The 16714-nt window shown below is 45.3% G+C and overlaps 1 protein-coding gene across 7 annotated transcripts in view; it reads right to left on the reverse strand.

Moving 5' to 3' along the window:
- PIK3CB (phosphatidylinositol-4,5-bisphosphate 3-kinase catalytic subunit beta) overlaps window positions 1-16714 on the reverse strand; it is a 999444-nt gene that overhangs the window by 621612 nt on the left and 361118 nt on the right. The window lies entirely within an intron of this gene.

The raw sequence follows: 16714 nt of genomic DNA on the forward strand, positions 1-16714 counted from the left end.
GCACAAGAAAGAGTTTTGAATAAAATGCAAATAATCCAAAACTCAGCAGCAAGGCTCCTGGGCAGAATCCCCAAATATCATTCTGCTTCTGCAACCATCAGAGAACTACACTGGCTACCGATAAGGAACAGGATAAAATTCAAAGCTCTCTGTATAGTGTTCAAGGCCATGCATAACATGGGACCTGCTTTCTTCACCCAAAATCTGATTCCTTATTGTCCCTCCAGAACCTTACGTTCCTCCAGTTTAAATGATCTCGTGGTTCCATGCAGCAAATCTGTCTCATGGGGAGACAGAAGATTTCTTGTTTCAGCCCCTAAACTTTGGAATACACTGCCTCCCTCGATCAAATCAAGCCATTCACTCTGGTCTTTCCGCAAACAACTCAAGACCTGGCTTTTTAATCAGTAGACCCACTCTTCCCCTCATCGGTTAAATTCAGCAGATATCTTAGAGCCGAGACGCCCATGGGCCTTTGTTCGCGCTCTATACATTTTATTAATAAATAATAAATAAATAATGTACGGTGTACTGGATGAAATTTAGCCTTACCAGTTAAAATTGCCTTGCTAATTTTCGTCATTTATACTTTAATGCTTTACAATACTGTAGTAGATTGAGTTATTAGTTATCCAGGATGTGAGGCTTGCACAAGTAATAGGTCTACAAAGTCCCGATAATGGGAACTAAGCACCCTTTTGTAGCGCTCGACTCAGGGTAGTGAAGCAGAGCAGTCCAAGGCCTACTCAGGGAAAGCGGAGTGAGCTAGTAATCGTGATTCGTTGTTACGCAATATTAATACTCAATAAATGATTGTTCAGTCTTTGAAAAAGGAAAAGTACATTTATTACACACACATTACTAAATACTACACATTAGTTTTCAAATATATACTTAAGGCAGATATAAATACCTTAGATTATATTATTAAACAAACTTTAACCCCCTAAACAGTCATGACACCCAAAATCAAAGTTCCTCCCCCACCCTCCTAGATATACCAGGCAGCACATAAAAAATAGGGAGGTATAACTTTAAATTAAACAAGCCTATTGGCTTTATCAAGGGTCATCACAACGTATAAGGTAAGTCTATTGGCTTTACCAAGACCACCATCTGATGTCCCTGCTGGCTTCCTGCCCAGCCAGCTCCTCCTCTGTCAGCAAGGGACACAGAAGGATGCTTTTTCCCTGCACGCTCTATGAGGGCAGGGTCTTCTGTATGTGGTAGCCTCCTGTTCTACGAGACCCTGGCATGGGTGTGAGGAGCAGCCACCACTGGGGGGGCACAATCACGCTCCCCCAGTCTCTTGCCTCTATGGGGCCTGGAGAGGAGGGTCCAATGTCCCTTACCTCGCTGCAGAGGGGGCGCTCCCCCTGTTCTTTGTCTCAGGAGCCCAAGATGGGGGCCCATGCCCTTCTCTTTGGTGGAGGGGCACAAAGGCACCCCCCATTTTTGTTCATGGTCACACCAGGGGAGATGTGGGGCGTCAGAGGCAAGTATGAGCCTGGGGAGGGGGCCAAACGCACGACCCCCCCTTCCAGGCAAAATAAATCCTCATTGTGCGGACCCCTGGCTCACCCCAGGTGTAATTTCTCACTGGTGCAGCAGCGCCCCACACACTTAATACTTGTTGGTGCATAAAACCACCATCATTTGGGCCTAGATGGGTCAATTTCGAAGTTATGGGGCACATGTATTCCTGATAGTGAGCTCTAGCCACCAAAGACCATTCCAGCAGGCCTTCTGGCCTTCAAGGTGGAGTACTTTGCAGATGGCTGGTCCCACTGGCTCTCTGCACCAGTTTTCTCCTGGTCTTTGTTTTCTGGTGCTCCTTTTCTCTTGCTTAGGTGCAGAAGTCCAGTTTATTTCCCCCAACTGGTCTTGTAAGTGGGCCACCCTCACTGGCTCTTAGAGAAACACAGTAGTCCTGTGATCAACTGGGGGCAGAGTCCTTAGCCCCTTAGTGCATCAGAGGATACGCCTTCCAGTTGTCCATGGTTGCAGCTGCTGTCTCAGTCGCAGTGTCCAGGGCACAACAGCAAAAAGGCCCCTCTCTCCCTTGTGCAACAAATTTTAAATGGGAATGGAAGCCACCACCCCCTTCCCCTCCGGCCAATACTACAGTGCCACATCACCTATCCACCCCGTCCCAAACCTTCTGCATAGCATGGTGGGACAACCCAAGATGATTGCAGTCCAGAAATCACTTGTCACATCTCCTCTGGGAACCTCTGCTCTGCCCCTCGTTGACACCACTACCAGGGTCTTTCCCATCAAAACCTTAATGATGAGCTCCTCCCACCTAGATTTACTCCAGTTGTCTTGACTTCCTCCTTTATTTAGTGGGCCTGGGCAGCCTCCAGACCCGATACAGTGTGACGGGTTAATTACAAAATGCAGATTTTCTTTCCCACCACTTCTTCAGGAGCTGAATTTTGAACGGACAGGCGATTTGTTTTCTCTGCTGGGTAGAAATGTAATTAACTTGGTTCAGCAGGGTGACAAAAGGCCTGGGGCTCTGATCCCTACCGGAGACCGAGAAATATGAAAATTCTGGACGACCTATAAAGTTTATGATCTTGGGACGTACGTGTATAAACTTGTGTGCACACTTTCCATCCAAGTTTCACACCTCACTGGACTTTGCAGGCATATGGGATGCAAAACTGCACTCTAAAACAAATGTCCCCCTATGTGTATAATAAAGTGCCACTGCAGGCAAAAAAGTAAACCATACTGACTTCACCTAGGAGTACCCACTATTATTATAAGGCCTATCTTAGGTTATCACCTAACCTTTCGGAGTCCCCCTCGCACCAAGCTACCTGAGCGTAGTTATCGGGCTGAGCAAGGCAGTAGTCTCCCTCGGGCAGCCCACACATTTGCGGACACATACCAGTTAAGTACCCTTTTACCATAGCTGCGTCATAGCAGCCTGATCTTAAAAGATGGATACTAGTGGTAAACACGCACAGTGTGATTACCATGGGAGAGACTTACCCACTGTAAAAAGTCAAACTTGGTGATCAAAAAGCATGAAAATTCAGTTGAATCATTTGGAACACATACCATTTGGCCACTTATCTTCTTGGGAACGTTCTGAACGAAAAAGGTCTAAAAAAGCAGGGGTATGGCGTATGGGTATCAGCGCCAGGAAACTCATGGTGACAGTGCGCTCAACAAATGCCCATTAACATAACATAACGTATGTATGTCCATGAACTGCAAAGAGGGATTTCAGTTCCACTAAAAGAACTCTAGGATTGGCACCACTGAAATTGTCCTTCACCTGACCTAGTCATAATACTTACAACTCTTATTTCAGTTTTCTTCAATTGAATTTGAGTATCCTTTGCCTGCCTGGGACTCGTGAAAGACTCGACCAAGTAAAAGGAGGAGACCCAGGGCATAGGGTCGAGGCAAAGCGGCCATTGTAGCCTAAGTAGAGAGGTGTACAGAGGTCAAGTGACAACTACTAGTTTTCTATGTCATCAATCTCCAAAGTGGTGCAGTTAGGTACAAAAAAGCTTCAATAATCACATTAGTCTCAGACCACTTGCTGAACAAGCCCGAACTCTATTTCAGAAAAAAAAAACATCTAAGGAGGAGTTGTTGCAGATGCACATTGTGGACCATGGGTGGAGTCCCTGCATATTCCGTGACTCATAGCTTTTTCAAAGAAAAATAACACATTGTAATGTCCACACCCAACACTAGATGGTAAGAGTAGGCAGAGCACGGGCATCTACAGCCACAGATGCGACATACTTATTGCTAAAATCAAAATACCAATGATACCTAAAAGCTTCTTACTGGGATATATGGTGAAAGTGAAGTTATGAATGCGTAAAGCATAGAACCTCAGGAGTAATATACTTCTATCAGGAGTGAAACAGGAAATCCTAGCTACGTGGGCACACACAGGGTTGGCACTTGAGGGAGTGGCTTGGGTAAGGATGGGAAGATCACTTTACCTCTTCCAGGGGAAGAAAATCCTTCCCTTTGTGGTATTCACTCTTCTCCATACACTGCAAGGAACTGACCTGCCCACATAACCATAGGGAAATAAAAATAGTAGGAACAGAACTAGTCCAGTAGACCTCAATGAAAATACTTGCAAGCCTACTTGGGTCGAGACTACCTGAATGGTCAGGAGACTCACCAAAGTGACTGCTGGGAAATGGTCGGCGAGGGGGAGAATATTCATTGACTGTCGTTACTATGATCTAAATTCAATAAAAAGTTATTAAAACAAAAGAATAAGACATGAATGACGCTGAAGCATTTCGTGTCCGCTGCAGGTAATGCAGAATGACAACTAGGTACAACACAAAATATCTGCACTGGGCATAAACTAGTAAAGCCCTTTACTAATAGTTCATATACAACTAAATGAAGGGTTGAGTTAAAGGAATTGGACAACTGTCTCTAGTGTAGTAAAACTGGAGAGATGTGTACTTGACTGCTAGGTATTTCAGTGCAATGTAAAAAGACACGGTCTATAAACTGATATCACATTGTTGATATGAGGGGCTATCAGTGGTTTAACTCCCTTCCACCGTCCCAAGAAATAAGTGCCAAGCGTCCAAAAAAGGTTTTAGCATAACCCCCACACTAGCCTAACCACAACATTGGTGCAAATAAATGAAAGTCTTATATAAAGCATCTTTGTCCAAGGCTCGCAGGGACAGTGCCCTCCTTCTCAAGCCTTTTGGAAATAATTCAGAAAGCAGTCATCTGCGGTACCAGGAGCACCGTGGTACGAAGAGATCCCTTCTGTCACAAACCACACGCGAATGATAATATTTCAAATCTGCTTTAAAGTACTGCGAACAAAAGGGCAGGTAAGCCATCTACAACCGAGAGAAACAAGTAGTGTTGATCCTGCAAGGGATTGATTTTCATGGAGCATTGCTTAAATTCGATCTATGACTTGCAGATCCTTTGAACGTCCCAGAAAATACCAGCAGCAGCTTAAAACAACAAGTTTCATTGTTGTCTTCAAGTGACAGGACTGAAAGCGCCATGACACAAAGCATGACAAATAGGTCCGAGGTACTAATTAACCGTAGCAGGGCAGGAAGCAAATAAAAAGTATCTGAGCTGTACCAAATGTATGAATGAATGAAAAATACTTCTAAAGCGCACAGCTACTACAAGAGTGTCTCGTCCCCAAGACAAAAGGAAAAGAGACTACTACCTTTAAAGTTGAACAGATACGTTTTTAGTGGATTCCGGAAGATGGATTAGTCTGGGATACATCTGAGTTGAAGGGGGGAGCTCATTCCAGTGTTTGGCCACCAAAATAGAACAGGCCAAACCGCCAAGTTTCTTACGCTTAGTGGGTGGAATAACACAGCTGGGCAGATTGTGAACCCTAGAAGGACAATATTCTTGTAGCCTGTTGGCCAGGTATTTAGGTTCGGTTTTGTGAAAAGCTCACGGAGCTATGGTCACAGATTTGAAGACAAACCTTTTAGTCACCAGTAGCCAGTGCAATTGGTTACCGTAGTAAGATACCGAAGCCCATTTGGGAAGCTTGATCAAAAGGGGAATTGCCGTATTCTGCACAATTGCAGTCGATTTATTAAGTAATCCGAGTTCCGCAGCTATAGGACATTGGCGCAATCTAATCTGGTGAGTATCAGAGTCCAGACTACTGATTTCGAAGCTTCCAAAGGCAGAAAATCAAGAAAGTTCCTTAGCATTCCGAGTTTTCAACAAGGTTTCTACGACTGCCGTAATCTAGGGTTTAAAAGAGAGGTGAGCATCGAAATGCGCCCTACATTCTTTGCCACCTCCAGCGGGGAGGGGTGGGGGGAGGGCAGGTAGCAAGCAGCTGCACGGCCAGGCACCCAACCAACCAGGAAGGGGGTTAAGACCAAAGAGCAGGAACTCTATTTTGTCTGTGTTACATTGCAGGCAGTTGGGTCCGAGGCACCCAATCACCGCTACAGTGCAGGCTGAAAATGTTTCCTTGGCTTCAAAAGAGTTGTCTTCATTGTTCAGCAAAATCAGGGTGTCAGCCGCATATGAGAACGTGGATACCAAGGGATTGGATCAGGAACACAAGAGGGGACATATAAATGTTAAAACATGTTTGGATCATGGCTGAGCCATGTGGTACCCCGTACTTAAGAGTCTTCACCTCTTAGTAGAACTGCGTAAGCCACACGGCTTGTTCTTTATGATTTAAAAAGGAACAAAGCAAGTCTAAGACCGTCCCCTCCGCCCCAATTGAGGCTAAGCGGTGCAGCAGGATCTCATGTGAGACTGTGTCAAACGCCACAAAGAAGTCTAACAAAATCAGGGAATCATTGTGCCAGTGCCAACATTTAATTTAATCCGTTATTTCCATAAGGGCCGGTTCCCTGCTATTATAGGCCCTGAAACCGGATTGTGATGGATGCAGAAGATTGAAAGCGTCCACAAATGCAGATAGTTGGGTGTTAACAGTCTTCTCAAGCAACTTTGAGACCCTTGAGAGAAAGTTAGACAGAATGTTGGGATCCGCATTAGGCTTTTTAAAGAGAGGAATGACATTAGTTCTTTTCCAAGAGATAGGAACCATCCCGGATTGTATATTTATGTATTGTATTTAACAAAAATTGTATCTACAAATTGTTTGCATGGTTTGAGAAGACCCAGGGATAATAAAATAGAGTTTAGAAGAGTAAAATGCATTGTCACACTAAATAATGTTCTAAAATTGCAACTAAGCAAGCCACTTTTGCAGCATGTGCTGCCACTCGCTTTATACAGACCATATATCTTATCATATATAAGCCATACAATATTACATAAAATGAAAGCATAAAAACAAACATTGATCAACAACAAAGTAGACCTATATAAAAAAAAATCGTAGTGGAGCTAACGGATAGTTTAAGCCAGGTTGGCCCACTACATTCAGAAGACTGCATTTCACAAATGTATGATATACATAAAAAACACAATTGAAGGCGCCACAAGTTTGACATGATTCATTGGAAAAACCTGCTAATTCGAACAAAACACTAAAATTGGATGTAAACGCTTAACAATAAATGTGCAAAAACAGCGATTCAATAGGTTTGGTGGGTGTGCAAATTGCAACATACATAAAAGCACAGTGAAACACACCACAGGCTTAGAATAATTCATCGATAAACCCTACTAATAAAAATAGGACTAAAATTAGCCTTAGAGAACTTAACAATGCATGCGCAAAGAGCAACAAACAATAGCTTGAGTGTGTGTGTGTGCAAGACTGCAAAGGAAAACAAAAAACTTAGCCCACTGAGCACTCCAGGCTCCTTCCAGTGGCTAGAAGGAGCTGAATGCCGTAGCTAAATGACTCTTGCCTAGGGAAACGAGTAAGCCTTTAAGTGGTGCCCCTTGATGATCTCCAAGCAATACAAATGTATGAGGCTACTGGCTTGTAAATTGCCTCAGCTCTAACGTGCAGACAGAATGTAAAGACTGTACTGCAGTGCCTTATATTCACTTCAAAACAGAGTGGTATGAGATAGTCTTTCCACGCTGACAAACACTTTGTGCATTACATGAAATGGAGCAGGGTTTCTTCCACGCCCTGTGTAAAATCACAAACAGATTAGACTTCCCCGGATTTTTACCAGTTTTTGGTAAATGAATGGACTGGTAAAATACCCAATCAAAATTTATTACAAAGTGACCTTGTCATGACGGGAAAAAGATTGTCCATATAGGATTTAAATGCAGATGTTTTAATTGACCGAAATTGAGTTGTCAAAGGGATCCTGCTTCAGGCCTTGCGTGCACCCAATGCCTAGCCTTAAGTAGCTGTGCAATTGTAGGAGGCATTTCCTCTGGATTGACCCAGCAGTCTTCGCATTACAGAATTCGAAGGGTTATCAAGATGTGTTTATAGCTCAAATCTGCTTTAATATTTTCAAGAAGTAAAACATACACTCACCTACAACCAGTGGCCGGTGAAGCATAACCAGGAGGGGGAGGGAAGGGGGAGAGTGGGGGGGGGGGGGGAGAGGCACAGGGAGGGGAATTACGTGGAGGAGGAGAAAGAGAAACGGATACAGTCCTATTGGGAAGGAGAGGGTACTTCACCCCTTCGATTGTTAAGACAGGCAGGGCTCGGTGTCGTGAGAAGGGATCCGGTAGCCACCCCAGCAGCTATATCGCCTGCGTGACTCGATTGGGTTCCTTGCGTACGCAGAGAATTCGGAGGCAGATTGGGCAGAAGATGTTCACGGAATTCATGTGCCAAGAAGAGGATACACGACCCCCACATTTTATCAAATTGAAGCAGTCTGATTCCAGAGGGGCAGTTCATTTTTCCACTGCAAGGACATCCCATGATTTGTGCACTCAGACGATATGAGCATGGATAGAGTGGGAGCCCCATTTGGCAGTATTTGCTTGTTTCATTGTGCAAAGAGCGACTGTAATGGCCCATCCCTTGCTAGAGCACAAGGAGTACGTTCATATGTTAGTGTAGTCCCTAGCAAACAGCTCTTTGATGTCCCTGGGCAATCCCTCCCATTACCATTTGAGTTTGGGACATCACCACATTTGCGTCAAGGTACAAGTTTGACTGCAGTTGTGCCAACCTCAACATGTGTTTATAATATGAAAAGTGCCCGCCCTACAGCCATGCGAAATTTTGGGAAATTATTTTTGGTAGATTGCCAGATGAATAAATTAATTGTAGTCTTATAAAGCGCATAGCTACTCCTACAAGGAGGCTCCCAGCGCTAAGAGGTCAGAAGCAACTCACCGGTAGCAGATCAGACTTTTTCAAATTCAAACCTGGTATAAAATTACTTTGAGAGCCAAAAGTAGTTGAATTGGCTTCATGCCCAGTTCTAGCCTTAGAACATACATTGAGATTTCTGGCCCCGGGCAGTGAAGGTGGGATAAGAAACTATTTTCCACTTTTTGTATTTTTGAACCCCCAAAGTTCTGCGGCAAAGGTGCTTGCTACCACAGCTTTCATGTGATAAGCACGGTGAAACTAGTCTCCTTCTGCAGTTTGAGAAGAATCGGTGCACTGCATTACTACAGAGAAGCAGAGTCCCTTCGCTTTAAGATAATTGGGCAGACAAAGATAACTTCTCATCAATTCTGACCCCCAGATAGCCAAATAAGTGGACTCTGTTCAAGCGTTGCCCATGTTTTTTTTAAGGTGAACTTCAGAGGTGTCCTTGAGTTCAGATCAGATATTTGTTTTCCGCCGTATTTATAACAAGATTTTTATTAGTACAATTGGTCGAAAAACCAATCAGTAATTTGTGCATATCCAGTTCAGAGCAGGAAAGTAGAACTGCATAATCGGCAAAGATTAATATTGGCATTTTAGCGTCACTAAAGTGGGGAACGCCCAAATTCAGACTTTGAAGCATACTACCCACATCATTTATAGAACAAGCATTTGCAATCCAATAGGTCTCGTATTCACGCAAGTTTGAGCTATTGGCTTTGTAAAGGACAATGTCTTTTTATTTATGTTTTGGGTTTTAAAACATAAATAAAAGGCATTGTCATTTACAATACTAATAGCTTAAACTCTCGCAAATGCGAGAACTATTGCATTGCAATAAAGGGCCTTGTAGACCTCTTGTTATATTGTAAATATCAGAGGAAGAGACCGGCCTGCAACGTCTTCAATGTAGTAATAAATAGTGCCATGACGAAGATGTGTAAGTGTTGTAAATTTCACAGACACACAGTGTGAAGTGCAAGTTACATATGATCCGAGCTGTAAACAATAACAAAGAGCTCCAACACCTTTTGCTCTGTTCATTGCACTGTCACGGCTCAGAAGGAAGAGCAGGAGGGGGGCTATTTCCTGCCCTCTCCACGATTTGAGTGTGCAGTGTGGGATTGCATAACGTCTTTGCTATCTTTGGCCTAATAAAAAACAGTCCAGCTGTAGTAGGGTCATAGCTTCACCTCCTGCTGCAGGGCGGGCTGTGTTTTATTGCAGGCAAGGAGAGAGGAAGGGAGGGATGGTCTTGGCTGCAGCTCAGTCCCCTGCTAGTACTAGTGAGCGAGAGGCTCTGAGGTGGTGGTATTCGTATTGGTGTGGTGGCATTGGTGGTGGAGGTGGCAGTGGTGTTGGCATTGGTGGTGGCATTGGTATTCGTGGTGGCGGTATTGGTGATACTGGAGGTATTGGTGGTGGTGGTAGTATTAGTGGTATTGGTTATATTGATGGTGGTATTGTTGGTTATATTGGTGGTGGTGGTGGTGGTGGTGGTGGTATTGGTAGTATTGGCTGGCCATGCTATATGTAGGTTTATTGCATTTGGTATGCTAAGCAAGCTTTTCCCTGTTAAAGTTTACTAGAAGTTTACCCGCTGCCTTTCTACTCCGGAATGTCCTAGGAGATATAGCTGAAGAAACATGCTTAAAGCTGACAATTAAAGGATCTTGGTCACTCAATTCTCCCGGCTATTGCTAAATCACAAATTTGGCTCCGCGACTCCTGATTAGTTTGAACATAATCTATTAGGCTCTCTCAGTTACCAGACCTAAAAGTATATCTTGTATGTTGGTCTGAGGGAGTGCAGCTATTAAGTGCGAAGAGTTTATTCGGCAGCAGAAAAGTATTAACACCTTCGCTGCGGCGGCTATTCCGCCGCAGCGCTAAGGGGGCGGGGGGGCCACGCGGCGCTCACACGCTGGTGACGGAACCGCTCCGTCACCAGCCTCGGGTGAGCTGTGCTGATGACGGAGCGGTTCCGTCATGGCCCCGCCCACTCAATAGAACGCGCCGCGCAGGCGCGAAATCAGCCCCGTGCAGGAGCGTCGGGCGGGCCATGACGGAACCGCTCCGTCATCAGCACAGCGCCACCGCGGCTGATGACGGAGCTGTTCCGTCATCAGCGTCGAAGAGGATAAACTCCCGTCCTTTTCTAGTAGATCCTAGAACTGGAAACCAAAGCGAGGAATGAGATCACCATGCTTACAGTTTTGCTTGATCAAGCATGAATGCATCAGGTTTAGTATTAAAATCACCGCACAATCGGGTGAAATGAAAGCAATACTTCCTATTGGCACGGATTAGCTGGGGGCAATTCCTTTTACAAGCATTAGTAACATAGGGGCTTAAGATCTCTAGCTGTGTTGGATAGTCACTCAAATTCTCTGGTGGAATATAAACATTAAGTAAATCCAAGACTGGCTAATTTCCAGATGTTGCATAAGAATTACATTTTTCTGTGGACTATTCGCTTGCACTGATGACTGTAGGCTATATGAAACCCAGACTGTTAAGCCAGCTTTCGGTCTGCCCATCTTGCCGTTAATTGCATGTAACGAATTAGCAGAGAATCCCTCAAGGGTAATTTCGTCAAGCACCCAGGTTTCTTGGAAGCAGCAGATTGTGTGAGATTTAATTAAAGCAATCCATTCTTTATCCTCAATTTTTTTTTACAAGCCAGCGATATTCCAACTTATCAAGCTTCCCTGCTAATTTTCCACACAGTGAGCTTTACGCTTGTCCAATGGGAAGAGTTTCAGGATTGCCCAAGAGTTAACTTGTGGAGCAGCTAGCAGCAGTACCCAAATTGGGTGGTTGCCTGGGTGGTCAGATGTGATAGATAGTGCTAAATTGGGCCATTTTAGCAGATTCCATATGAAACTTTTGATTAACGTTGTTTTCTATTTGGATTATTAGGCCTAAGTTTTGTTGATAAAAAAAACTCAGTGGGCCACAAGTGGACCGAACGAGAGACTGTTAGTCGTTGCCTCTCGTCAGAGGACCCGTTGGCATATGTCAGTTTCTAAGAAGCTTTTTGCTCTGGCTTGCCTTGGATGACCACTACAAGGCCTCCTCCTTGCTGCTGCTGCTGCCACCGTACCGCCGCATCATTGCTCCGCCCACCGGCTTGTCGCTCAGCTGTCCAGTCAGCTTTCCGCTTCCGGGGGAGACTGACTTATGCGTCCTCCGTCCTGCGCTGGCTCTGCCTTCTCTCAACTTTCTGCCTTCTGTTTTGCCCCCCGGTGCTTAACCGTAGTACTACTACAGTGCAGCCTTCTGTGACCTATTAGACTGGATTCCGACGGTCGGCGGAAGGAAGTTTTTCTCGGCACCCCGCCCTCTGTGCCGAGGCATGTTTTAGCCGGATTTCAGGGCTCTCGGTGGACGTTTTGGTGTATAGTGGCCTTTTGATTCGGTGAGGCCAGCAGCCTTTGTGGTCTTTACAGACGTTCTGAGACACAGTCACCGTGATATCCTTAAAAAAGAACCGTGGGCTATGCGGTGAGAAAGCAGTGATGGTGTGCAGGTGGCAGTGGGGTTTACTCAAGAAGGAGGTAAGTTTCAGATTTCAGTCTGGTTTCTGTTTCTTCTTGTAGTTTATCCCTTTAAAGGAGTATGTCCTCTTGCCCGTCTCCCCCTGTGCTCCGTATAAGAGACCTCTCCTTGCTGCTTTAAAAAAGGCAAAACGCAGGGGAGAGCTACTAAAAAGAGGAAGATTGGAGGGAAGAAGGGGTCCGTCCAGCATGACCAAAGCGTGTCGTCAAACGAGGCTCCCCGCTCACCCCTAGTAACCTCAATAAGGAATTTTGTATTTAAGCATTAACATAATGGAGCCCAATGGTCCACAGAGGAGGGGGCAAAGACCCCTCCACAGGCACCTCTGTCCTCCCGCTTCGGTAAGAGATGCTTCACACTTAGTTCTGGATGATGTGCAACCAGCAAATCTTTCAGTGTATTCATCGAAGAATGGAACTGCGACTGCAAGAGGGGGTCCAAGATTGTCCTCTTCCCCCGCCTTGAATTTTTCGCTATCATTTAGTCCCGATGATTCCAGCTCATCCCAGACACCTTGTTGAGAAGACCAACAGGATCAAGGAAGCCCAACGTCATTATATAATACCTCCATGGTTGGGAAGCCAAACTCCACGTTTGGATCACAGGGGAGGTCTATATCACTCCAGCCCTCCCCCTCATCATCTTTGTTGGACATAATGTTACTTATGCAAAACACCTTGCATAGGATTTTAGAAACTTTGGTATCAATAAGGACAAACCAAGTTGACCAACTAAATTCTTTGAACGATATTCAACATGAATTGAAACTCTTAACATCTTTTAAAGACAATCTGGTTGGCTCTATGAATACTCAATTACCTGCGGAAGTAATGGCTACAGAGCCGTTGGGGTTGCATAGTGTTACATCAGGGAAAGGCGAATGGCAGTTAGATATGGAGAGATTGGTTTATGTTTCTAAATAGAATAGAATAGAAAGGCAATTTATATAGCGCGGTAGTTACCCTAAGGCGTCCTAGCGCTGACAGACCCTATGAGCCGGCAGGGAGGGCCAGGTCTATATGGGGGTTGAGAAGAGCAATGTCTTTAGTGTTTTTTTCCGGAAGGCCAGCAGGTTAGGTTCTGCACGTAGATGGAAGGGAAGGGAGTTCCACAACTTGGAAGCATTGTACGAAAACGTGCGGCCTCCGCATCTGGCTTTCCTGATCCTAGGGATCATCAGTAAAGATGAGGTAGACGATCTAAGGTGCCTGGTAGGAAGATATGGAGATGCCAGGGACCGATTAATGGGAGGGCCATTTTCCCAGATTGCCCGGTGCACAGTGCACAGAGATTTGAATTCAATTCTTCGTCGGACTGGCAGCCAATGTAGGCTACTCAGTCCATCTCTAGCTGATGTTCGACGGGGAATTTGGAGCAGGGTCCGGGCTGCACAGTTCTGTACTATCTGCAGTGTTTTAAGGGTTGACTGGGGGGAGCCCAGATATAAAGCATTACCAAAGTCCAGCCTGGATAAGATAAGTCCCTGGATCATGATCTTTCTGGCCTCAAATGGTAGTACGGGGAAGATCTTCCGTAGGGCCCGTAACATGCCGAAGCAGATTGCTGACAATTTTGAAGCTTGGATGTTAAAGTTAAGGGATTTATCAAGCCAGATCCCCAGGCTTTTGATTTCGTCTTTGTGCATCGGGGGCGGACCTAGGGAGGGGGGCCAAAGACGTTTGAGGGTTAAAGGGGAGGAGTTGCCCAAGAGCATTAGCTCGGTCTTTTCACTGTTCAATTTCAGATATGACATGTTCATCCAGTTGGATACCTCCTCCAGGCATGATATCAAGATCCCGGGGTTGGCCTCCAACTGGTTGAGGGACACCACCAGCTGGGTGTCGTCCGCATAGGTGACAATTCGTATTCCATATGGACGGACGACCCCCGCTAGTGGTTCCATGTAAACATTGAACAGTGTTGGGCTTGATGCGGAGCCCTGAGGGACACCGCAAACCAAAGGTTTGCTTGGTGAAGTATAGTCGCCCTCGAATACTTGAAAGGATCGGCCAGAAAGGAAAGATTCTAACCAGGATTTGGCCTTACCTGCTACTCCGATGTTTGATAGTCGCGTTAGCAGTGTACTATGGTGGACAGTGTCAAAAGCGGCACTTAGGTCAAGCAGGATTATAGCCGCTGACCCCCCCCCTGTCCATGATCATCCGTGCCTCCTCTAACTGCCAACAGGGCGGTTTCAGTCCCATGCTTGGGCCGAAAGCCTGTCTGTGAGTCATCAAGTAGGTGGTTACCTTCAATGAACTCCACAAGGACTGAATTGACATGTTTTTCTAACACCTTACTTGCCCAGGGGAGAAGTGAAATTGGGCGATAGTTCTTAGGGTCGGAGTGGTCGAGGTTAGGTTTTTTTATAAGCGCCTTGACCATCGCCTGTTTCCAAGGGAGAGGCACCGAGCCAGTGGCTATGGAGGCGTTAAGAACATTCAGTAAGATAGGAAAGACATTATCCTTCACCATAGCTATGGTTCGAGGTGGGGCCGGGTCCTTAGGAAAGCCTGATTTTACCAGGGGGGCAATGGTGTTAAGAGTTGCCATGTCGATCTGAGGGATGGACAGTAGGGAATGAGAGGGGTGGATCTCAGGATTAGATGGCATCACTCCCTGTGAAGGAGCATGGTGGGTCTGAAAGGAAGAGTATATTAGTTGAATTTTATCGAAGAAGTAGTTGGCCAGATCATTACATCGGGATTGTGCAGTCTGAGGGTTGGGGGCTGCTTCTCGTCTTTTCAAGAGGGTATTAGCAATCCTATAGATCTCTTTAGGTTTAGAGGCGGCCAAATTAATTTCCTCTGCAAAAAAAGTAGCTTGGGCGGTTTTGATCTCCCTTTTGTAGGACTTGATTGACTCTATAGATGGATTTGCTAGCAATACCCTATGCTTGTGAGGAAAAGGCAGCATGGTTTTATGCCCTCAAAATTTACCTTAAGGTCGTAGCGCACAATGGGGGTTGGGTCCTGGAATGGATTGCCTGGGTGTCATGCCCCACGTGTATGCAAAAAGAAACGCATGCATAAGAAAGGGGAATATAGTAGTGGTATCTGTTCCCAAGTCCAAAATCCCAGACCCCAAGGTGGTAGTACTGCAAAAGTGCTTCCATGTAAAAAGGTACATAAAAAGGCACATAAAAGGATAAACCTTAGTGTGAAATCCCGCCCTAAAACCAGTCCAGATATCTCTTCTATTTCCCCGGTGGTCCGCTCTTCTGTCCCTAATAAGGAACAAATAGTAGCCCGTAATAAGATGGTTGAGTCTCAGCCCTCAAATAAAATGCCCCTAGAATACCCTTCAGCTCAGGAATCCTTTATCAGGTCGCAATTAGGAAGCACAGAACTTTTTGCTCGATATTACTCGGCGAGGAAAAAAAGCAAAGAAACTTCGACCCCGGAATCGCTCCAAAATCCTTCAGTTATTCCAACAAATTCCCTCCCTTTCAGAGATAACCTCGTTGGACTTAGTGTCTGTGGGTTTTCAATCGAGCGATCAAGGTAGAAGAGTTTCAAGAGTTTCTTTTCTCTCTCCAGGTATTGCGGACCTAGTATTTAAGGCAGACAAGGACCTAGCAAAAGTAGGTCTACAGGCCTTGTGTCCCGTAAAAAAGAGCCCTCAATTACTAGTACCTCAGCCAGGTTCATTCCCTCCCACCATTTTAAATACACACAATGGGTTATCTGCAACTCAATAGGAACGATCCTTAGCATATATCCCGTCCCAATGGCCCGAAGCTACACAACAAAGTAGCCACCCACCCACTGATTTAAGAGTGGTTATAGTAAATGATAGGTGATACGCTTGAGGAACAGCGGTGAACTGGAAGAAAGTTTGAAACCCTTTCATCTGTTATTCCTTCAGGAGTCTTGGCTAAGAGAACCAGTCAGTCGAAGGCTTTATGGCCCTGAATAGCAAAGGTCATTCCCGGGGTACAGGGAGAGCATCTGCAGGTCTACTAACATTAATATCGACCAAGGTGATTAAGAGACCATTAGAGGTCATAAATGTTTCAAGTGGTCTGCAGTTATCTGTTGTGGAAATGGTTGTGGGAAAAAAATGTCCTTAGTTATTTTTTGCTTATAAATGTTTATATTCATGAATAGGACCATCGCCAAATGAATCACTGGTTGGAATTATTTGAATCTCCTTTCCAGCATTTGGTGGCAAAACACCCGGAAGCAGTGATAGAGTGGAGAAGTGTGGCTCAATCGTTAGAGCGGCAGACCCTGATGCAGAGATCCAGCCCGGGACCAGGGTTCAATTCCCCGCCTCGGCGGGTCTTGGGCTCAAAAATTCCACGGACCTGATAATTCTCGCCTCGGTGCCTATTCCAATCATGGAGTCCCACTCTGCAGCTCTGGGCAATAGCTTGCTTAATCTCCACAACGGCCCCCACAACGCTAAGGA

This window comes from Lissotriton helveticus, chromosome 11 (assembly GCF_964261635.1).
Source record: "Lissotriton helveticus chromosome 11, aLisHel1.1, whole genome shotgun sequence".
In the NCBI taxonomy this organism is placed as follows: domain Eukaryota; kingdom Metazoa; phylum Chordata; class Amphibia; order Caudata; family Salamandridae; genus Lissotriton; species Lissotriton helveticus.